This window comes from Peromyscus eremicus, chromosome 5, assembly GCF_949786415.1.
Source record: "Peromyscus eremicus chromosome 5, PerEre_H2_v1, whole genome shotgun sequence".
NCBI classification, from domain to species: Eukaryota; Metazoa; Chordata; class Mammalia; order Rodentia; family Cricetidae; genus Peromyscus; species Peromyscus eremicus.
In genome coordinates, this window is record NC_081420.1 from 19,791,598 (window position 1) to 19,801,590 (window position 9,993).

Sequence of the window (9,993 nt, forward strand, 5' to 3'; positions counted from 1 at the left end):
CAGGAAATGAGCCAAAACTTAGGCTCAAATGTAGAATGAAGCTGACCTCATAGTTAAATCCCCACCTCAGATCCCACTCCAAGGAGGAGGAAGAAACATCTGGTGGCGTGAATGAAAGAGGGATCACTTCAGCTAAGAGGAACCAAATTAAGGACTAGTCTACCTGTGAGCATGAAATGTCCCAGTCCACAGCAACCAGCACTGTGTGGCTAATGACTTGCCACAGCATGACCAATGAGAATAGCTCCTTTTTGGAAAATGCCTCTTTCTCCCATCCCCAAAGTAAGGGTAGGTGGAACAGGAGAGCAGTAGGCCCCTCCTGGAAGCAGAATGCCATCCTCCTTCTAGCTTACCCGAGCAATGTTGTAGGTGCTCGCTGAGGAGGCTCGGCCCCTTTCTTCAGTCTCCATTCTGGCTCCCACCCTTCAAAGTTATATCCGTCTGCGAGTGAAAGCAGGTGACACATGAAGGATTCCATCTCCACAAAGAATAGAATCTATGAGAAGAAGAGCCAGCATGCACATGGCACAGCCCTGCAGTGCTTAAGTAACTGCTCATTCAGTTAGGCAAAAAAATGTTCTTAGATCTTGAAAAGTAAGGCCAACCACAGCCTACAGACACATACATCCATGTTTCATGTAATACCATGTCTGTCCTTTCTGAGCGGTGTTAGAGACATACACAGTCAGCCTCCTATATGTAAGAGTCTTGCACCCATGAATTTGACCCACCACAGGTTAAGTTTGAAAAACTATTTTATCCTTGCTGAACCTGTGTACATTTTTTCCTTGCTCTCATTCCTTAGGTGACATACCATCATGACTATTTGCATTGTGTTAGGTATTATTGTGAGTAATAGATGTTTTAAGCTATCCTGGAGGATGTGTACAGGTTATATGCAAATCCTATACATTTTATAGAAGGGATGTGAGCATATGCAATTCTGACTTTTGATCATGGAGTCACTCTGCCTCAGTAGAGAGATAGTTGCATCTCCTTGCACTCAGAGCACCCAATGCTGCATTTTTGCAAGGCAGAATCAGTTGTTTCCTTTGCTTATGAAGTGTCCTGTCCTTTTTTCTAGCGCTTGCTCTACTGCGCTTTTCAGTGGAGTTTTTAGGGTAAAAACTCGGGCTCTGGCCACCCCAACAAGCTAGGCTCAGCCGCCCATCCTAACACACCAGTGAGAGATGTATAATGATGAAAACAGAAAGATTTATGCAGTATGCGTCTGTTGGAACAAATGAAGGGTTTCAGTGACATCTCCCCAAGTCGGTCTTGGGTTACTGATATGAAGTTTAGGTTTAAAGAAAGGGCAGGAGGTATACATAATTAAGCAGTCCTGATTAAAGTGTGGTCCAGCCCATATTTGATTCATCATGGTCCTTGTCTGCCCTGCAAGGTGACCCCCACAAGTTGTGAACTTGCCAACATTGTCTTGCCTTTGAGGAGAATTGTCCTCAACTAAAGGGAGGGCCTGTCCCGTGAGGTTTTGTTCTTTCTGGTATTTGAGATAAGTCAAGAGGAAAGGGCATTATTAAGGACAATAAAGTATGCCTGTGTCGTCCATCAAAGAATTAAGGCAGAAACACCAGGCTTCCATCTTGCTTGTCCTTGCTTGTCCTCACCTGGTAAGCTCACGTGAGAAGTTGATGCTTAGCAGAAGCCACCCAAGTCCCTGTTTCAGAGTCTCCCAGAGAACCGTTATTTTTTTAAACGGAGTTCATCAGATTCCATTCAGAGAACTATGGCAGTGTCTTCCCTTTCCAACTTCTGCGTTGTGTGGCCCAAGTCCTAACATTTGTATAAACACTTTTAGACCGATACAGAAAGCTGACCAGCTCGCTCTGGCTTTCACTAGTCTGTGTTCACTCCCTGCAATTTGGGTTTTCTCCTTTCTTCTTTGGAGTAGCTACTCACTGACCCAAGGATAATTTCTAGAACATGGGTCAGAATCACCCCAGGGGTAGGCAAGAGCACAGAGTGAGCACTTGGTGAAAAGTGCTCTTGGCGACATGGAGGATGCCCCGATGGTCAGTAGACAGAACACTTTATCCACTTCCCTGGATTCACTACACATCCTTGTTCAGGTCATTTTTCTCTGCATGGTGACATTAGTTACTTTCTAGGACTCATCCTTTAGCATAGCTAAGCATTCCTTGCTTAGCATAAATATTCTCTCCAGAACCTGTAAGTTATTGGACATGTTATGACATATCTAACCTCACAGTAATAAGAAGCTAATTATTTTACCCAACACAAACACACATTAATTTTTTATTATGTTAAAGTATTTAGGCATGGGTCCACGTACACAAACATCCACGAAATAATCAAATATCTAAATTAAAAATGGCAAGCTGGAAAAAGAAAATTACGACTGCAAAGGTGTGACTGTTATGAAAATAGCCAATTTAGAGAAGAGGTTGGCCTTTAATTGGCCAAGCTAAACAAGGCACAATTACTACTAACTTGATCCCCAAAGATCGGCTCTAATCAAATCATGTTTAACTTGGCTGGTTAAATTGCAGAGAGCATACTCCTCTTCTGATTGGGTTCATTTGGCTAACACATGGCCTTTCTGTGACTGGCTCTTCCTTTCCTGTGAATGGAAGCTTCATGGATTAGAAAGCTCCGTGCTTGTTTTGTTGTTGTTTTAATGGCAAATTGTGTCTATGGGGTTTTGTTTTTGTTTTAAGCACTCTCTGGCAGAACTCCCTGAGCCCACAGTCATCATAAGTCTGTCATGAAGTAAGAGTTTGTCAAAGGTCTTTCAAAGTCCTTGTCCCAGTATTGGAGAGCATTCTTGCATATTTTGCTTTTGCTATGCATGACAGCTGAAAAGGAAGGTTTTGTTTGTAGGTTTTGTTGGGGTTTTTGTTGTTTGTTTGTTTGTTTGCTTGTTTGTTTGTGGTACTTTAACCTCCTGTGCTACATAGGAAGAGAGTTGGTATCTTAACCTCCTGCATTACGGAGAGATGGGCAATTTAACTTACACTCTAAATTTTACATTAGCCAGCTCAAGAATACTGCACAGTCCCATGGAGCACAATGAAGCATGGTTAAATATTTATCTCCATTTCTGTCAAAGAGTGTCTGACTTCAGAGAAGGCTGATTTCTCAGTACAGAATGGTCAGCTGACTGCATGCTGGATGAGCAAACATATAACTTCATACATACCACCATAGATGCATGACACTAAAACACAGGAAATCACTTTCTTTGGTAAAGAAATACATGTGCACACACATATGCAAACATGCATTTGTTTACTGAAAAATCATTCAAGTGATTATCACATGCTGGGTTCTCTAGTAGGCCCCGAATAAAACAAAATGCGTAAAACAAGCCCTTGTCTCTTCAAAGCCTATGGCATTTGCAGTCTGTCTGGACTGAGTTGTTAGCACAGAAAGTCAGGAGCAAAGTGGCCTCAGATTCTGTTCCAGCTCTCGTATCTGTTCTTAATTCGTACTATAGGTGTGGTTAGTCTTCACCCCCCCCACCCCACCCCCCCACACACACATACACACTTCTCGCTGACACCTCATTCTGTTGGTCCTCCTCCTGGCAGTAATATCCCTTCTCCAATCTCAGCTTCCACTGCCCTTGTGCTCTTTCCAATCTCAAAATGAACTCTGAGGGAAGAGCTAATTAGTCTATCCTAGTTATAAGGAAATGCCTAGTAAGAAAGCTCTGTGTTAGCTGTCCCATGGTGATTGGCCTTGAGGTAGAGCCAGCAGAACTCTGTTCATGGAAGAGAGAGAGTGTCTAGATACCTTCGTGTATATTATTTGTTTGTGAATAGGCCACAGCTATCAAGCCTAAGTTTCATGCCTTACATGTATTCTATTCTACCAAGTCAAGGCCTGCTCTCAGATGGGAAACCATTGGAGAGGAGAGTCCTTTGAGACATAAGAATGATGTTCTGGTTCTGCACTTTGGTCCCGGGGATTCTCTATTCTGTGCACTATTATCTAAAATAATATCCTGACAGGGAGCCTTTATCTGATGTATTATTTTTTAGGGATCTAAGCCTGGAGTCTAAACTAATAAATTCTGTGAATTGGCATATTGCTCTGCTGTGAAGTTTGGACTTAAAGCATGGACAATAACATGATGCTGTATATTAAATATCTCTTAGTCATGTGAATCATTAAGCATACAAGAGAGACAACAAGTAAAAAACAGTCAATAAATAGTAAATGGAGCATGAAGATCTGGGATCCCAAGGGTGTCAGTAAAATAGACTCAATGCTATAAATAATAATTTTACATTTAGGATGAATTTCTTTCCCTCTGGGATCCTGTAGATGATATATATACAGGATATGGTGACATATTGTTGCTGGGAAAGTCTGAAATCACAGACTTTTTTTATTGCTGTTTTTCCAACAAAATATTATCCAAAGTTAGTAGATTTTTTAAAATGAAGGTAATCTTATCAAAACTAAGAGACAAACCAGACTTGGTAGTGGACACCTGCAATGCTAGTCCTTGAGAGGTGAAAGCAGGAATAAGCCAGCCTGGACTATATGACAAGACCTTCTTTTAAAAACTGATGACAAGATGTTAAGCCTTCCACCTATCATACATGGGCATACATGCACACTCAGCTGTGAGTGTCATGGTGCTGAGGTTCCTGATGGGCCTTCATGGAGCCGTCAAAATGCCGCTGTCTTATACACCATTTGTCCTGAAGGAGCCTGAAGTCCTAATAGTCAGACTCGGCTCAGGCCTAAGCTATATGTCCGTAATTCATTCCAGGGGGAACGAAATCTAAAAATGACTTTGGAAAGGAAGGAAGGAAATTGTGCCTGTGAATGTGCCTGTGAATGTGCCTGTGACATACTGGGAATCTTGAGTTCTGGGTTTAACTTTGGCTCCTAACAAATCCATGACCTTAAACAAGTTACTTAAGCTCTTGAATTTTTCAGATTTGTCCCTTGCTTTTGCTCATAAGTCTAGCAATAGAATTCACTAAATGAACTCTTGTTTCTAACCTTTTATGCAGATGCGGTGTGTTACCCTGTATTAAAAAAAATACATTCCAAAGACAAATCTGAGGATGCCTAAAATTCTTTCCCATGAACATTCATTTTACTGGACAATAATAAAAGGAGAAACAAGGTCATAATACAAAATATAGTCTATCATTTTCAGTGATTCTGAGTCATCTTTCATGAACAAGTCACCTCTGGTGTTCTTGTATTTAAGTTCTTATATTTAAGAAGATCAAATATCTTAGGCTGCTGTCTTTGTTGGTTTTCTGTTGTTATAATAAAGTACTTGAGACTGAAAAATTTATAAAGGAGAGAAGTCTATGTGGCTCATAGAAATCTGAGAGCCTGAAGCTAGGATCTAGAGGGGGGCCTTCTTGCTGCAACGTAAGACAGAGTATCCCATGGTGAGCCTGAGCAAATGTGTCGGCCTAGATGTCTGTTCCTCCTCTTGTAAAGCCTGTAGGCCATCATGGAGCCCCAAACACACACCCTCATCTAACACTAACTCCTCCCAGAGGTTCTTCTTTCAAATGCTATTCACAAATAAACTTGGGGATTAAAGTTCCCAGCCCTGAAGTTCTAGGGGACAGGGTCAAGCCATCGAAGCTGCCATCCATGAACAAAGGAAAGGTATCCAAGAATGGGATCAGAGACTAGTGCCAACCATGCTATACACTGACCTTGGCTCCCACTTTGTCTGGGTTTCCAAGACATCAACAAAGTAGCCCCAACTAGAGAGCATTGTTGGACAAGAAGAACCATCCCTGGGTTTGACCAAAGCTGAATGATATTGACAAAGAATTCCTGTATGCACTCAGCATTCCTTAGACAATGATGTGAGACAATGGTGAAATACAGAACTCGGAGAAGTCTACCAAACCCACCTAGTCACTTTCTGCCTCAACTTACCATGTCCAACACCTACCAGAGTTCCTTATCTTCAAGTCTCCCGTTTGCTTGGTTGTGGCCTTTTCACTCAAGTCTTCATTTTTGTGAGCAGAAACAAGAAGTCTGAGATTATTGTTGTATCTGCACAGAAGATATTTTGTACTCTGAGTGTTGCAGCAAACCTAATGGAAATGAAATCTGTGGTCAGCAGGCATGCTGAAATATGCTTCAGGATGGTTCCGAATATGTTTACATGCCATTCAGCTCATCCTTGACTAAACCCTGCCTTTTGGGAAAGATCGTTTGTTATATCTTATTATAACAACTGTAGTGCTATTAATTTGTGGAATTATTTGAGAATTGGCCCTTTTTAATTAACTCAGGTAATTGAAATTTTCTTATATAAGATTAAAAATGTTCACCTTGACATTCGATTTTATAGGTTGTGTAGGTCAAGTGAATAATCAGGGCAGTTTGTATAATTTAAGATTCTCTACCTGAAGAAAGAAGAAAATCATGGTGTCTTTCTTCTAAACAATACTGTACTGTGGGTATGGGGGTGCATACCTAAAATTGCCACAATCAGGAAACTGAATCAGAAGGTCTGTGAGTTCAATGCCAGCCTTAGCTATACAGCAAGACTGCCTAGAAGTAAAAAGTACTGGAATGGATCACTTAGTCATCCAACATTTATCAAACTACTATATGTCAAGTATTGTCACAAACACTCTGCAGAAAGAAAATAGTTACTCTGAACTTGTGAACTTTTGTTTTTATTTATTTATTTTATTTATTTTTGAGAAAGGGGTCTCACTGTATATGCCTGTCTAGCCTAGACTTGCTATGTAGCCTAGGCTGACAGATTCAGGATCTTCCTGAATGCTAGGATCACAGGCTCACACCACGACACCCAGCTCCTCTTGTGAGTGCTTTGGGGGGCTTATTTTAGATATAGGCAGCATGTGATAGAGAAGGATAGAACTGAAAAGTTACATTCAAACACATCTCAAAACTTTAGTGCAGTTATATAAACTAGAAACAAAAACTCTGGTGTATCAGTAATTATCAGTAAAACAAAATGGTTACCCAAACAGAATTGGTAGGGGCAATTGTTTTGACTTAATAACTCCTGATAACATTAGTTCTTTTTACACCAGAAATTCTCATCTGAACTTAAAAAAAAAAATGTTATCTAATAAAATAATCCAATTGAAGTTTTTTGTCTTAAGAAATAGCATAACATAATAGGGAAGGAAATCCCTCTGACTCAAAAGGGCATGAGGGATTATCCCTGAATCTCAGTGAAACTTAATTTTCTCAAGAATCAAAAGGAAAGAAATTGTTCTCATATCACACTCCACCTTATTTGTGATCATTTTCTTCTGGGACAGGCCAAATCTGTGAGGATGTAATTATCTGTTCCCCTACCCCGTTCCAAGTGCCTTGCTTACTTATAAAGCCTAAAAGGTACTCAAAAATATTTGTTGAAAGACAGTATGCATCCTGAAGGTGAGATGAGCGTGCATGACAGTTTATTGATACTGTGAACCTCTGTTCTTAAGGGGAACAGCTAACCTTTCATGGTTTTAGATTTTGTTTGACTGCTCCTCGAGAGGTACTAAACTGCCTCTAACCTTTGAAAGACCCAAGTCTTGGTGTCTTCACCCTCATCCCCCGACACTCCCAAATTAGGCTTCACAGGGAACTTCACCATGCTTCTGAGATTGTGGTCCACCCACACAGAGATGCAGTTTACAATGCTCAGCAGCTAAGGTCCGTGCTAGGCAGTTTAGTCTATTCTGACTGTGAAACTAACTGTCTTACATAGTGCATGATGAGGACAGAAATCCATAAGGACCACACTGAAGAGAAGATCTAGACAACTCCAAGCATAGCCATGTAAATCATGTTACCTTCATCTGTGGTCAGGCCTTCTCTGCTACCTTTAGATAGCAAGTTCTTTCCCAGCTACTGACCCGAGCATTCCTCCATCCAAAGTTTACTGCAGTGAGTGTCCTCCAAGCAGCTGTTTGTCACCATCCTCTGTCATCTTCCAGACTCACTTACTCTTGTAATGAGCTCCATGTTGGAGGGAAAAGCCTTTTCCATCAAGGATCCTTCAAAACAACTGCCCTTGTCAGCTACCTGTGACATCTCTGGTCTCTCAGTTTCTTCCTCTCACACCACTCCAGATGGCACCTGAGATCCACAAACCTGACTTTCTCACCAAGGGCTTGTGTTAACCCTTTCTGGGGAGATGTGAACATCTGTTTACTTCAGATGGGACCCAAGGACAAATCAAAAGATGATTCTACTGAAGTTCAACTTGGAGAACCAATGAGTTTATTGGACTTGCCTACAAAGCATGGGTGATGGGTCACAGATAGGAATGTGAGTGATTCTCAGGCAGCCGCAGCTTCTCAAAGTCCTACCTCATCCTGGATGGGGACTTCATAGGGCCCCTCTTTCAGATAGTCTTCCCCTTCCTCTATATCCTACGCTCTTCCTAATTCACTTGCAGTATGGAGAGAGGCAAGAGGAAAGTAGCTAGAATCCCAGGTGAAGGTCTCCTGACCTCCCCTCCTCCATCTCCTAAGGAGTGTCAGTAGCTCCATGGACATTATCATAGACTATCTCTGTGCTATTCTGCTCTAACTGTCGAGGTTACTGGGCCAGGTTAATATCTACTCCAAGATGGCCTCATGTTATACTCCAAGATAAAAATATCTTACAGTACCAAGGCCGATACCCTTTCCCTCATGACTGAGCCGACTCCCAGACAGGGCCATGTCTACCACCCATTCTCATCAGTCAGTGTGGTGTTCCATTATGTTTTGTTCCAGACAGTGACTCACTGGGCTCCCCTCTGAGAGACGACTGCTGAGCAATAAGGCTGGTTCCTGATGTCTCTGCATCATTGCCCAAATCAAACTGCACAGTGGCTTTGTGATGACCACACTGTCTGCCATCATGTCTGAAGTGTTTCCTTTATTTCCCTTCAGGGACATCAATGTATTTCTTTTGTCTAACCCTCCATGAATGCCCTATTGGAACCCTCAAAGAGAGATGACTAGTTTTGAGGACACATGAATTCCAAGGTTTGATTGTCTGGCCAAGCCAGACACAGATACCATATACTAAGCCCTTTTCATTTCTTGAAAGCCAACATTAGCCTGCTATTACCTGGGTCTTGACAATCATACCTGATGGAGGCAGCAGCCATGTGTCACACTTAACTGTTGATATTAGGTGTTGGGTACCAGATAGTATGAAACCGAAATGGACCCTCATTCTTGGTAGGAAGACATGCTTAGTGTGTTTTTATGAATATATGTGCATAGATTGGTTTGTATATGCTCACACATGTCTGAAAGGGTATATATATATGGGGAGGAAAAATAAAGATATTTCCAGGAAATGATGGACTCTTTAGAAGTGTCAGAGAATCCCAGGCTAGCTATATCTAATGAAAAGTTATTAGTAGATGCCCTGGTTAGTTTTCATGGTAAACTTACCACAACCAAGAGTCACCTGGAAAGAGGGAACCTCAACTGAAGAATTGCTTCAGGCAGCTTGACCTGTGACCATGTCCGTGAGAGACTGTCTTGACCGATGGCTGATGTGGAAGGTCCTGGCCCACTGTGGGCAGCATCATCCTTAGGTACATGGGCCAGGGCTATATAAGAAAGCTAGCTGGGCATAAGGTGGTGAGCAAGCCAGGAAGTAGGTTCCTCTGTGGTTTCTGCTTCAAGTTCCTGCCCTGACTTCCCTCAGCGATGAACTGTGACCTGGAAGTGTAAGCTAAAAGAAATCCTCACACCTTAAGTTGCTTTTGGTCAGTGTTTTATCACACTATTTTTAAAACAAGCTAGTACCATGGGGAGAGTCTTTGAAATGTATCTAAGGCCAACCAAACGGATCTGAAGCTGCTCCCGCAGAGTGGCCATGCTTGCCTTGCTTCCACCTCACAGTGTGTCGTGTCCAGCTCCGGACAAGAGAACAGATCTGTTCTCCCAGTTGCCAGCACAAAGCAGTCCTTTGTCACGAAAGCACTTACTTAGACGTGGTAAAGAGATGGCCTGGCTTCCTCAGCGACTGACACAC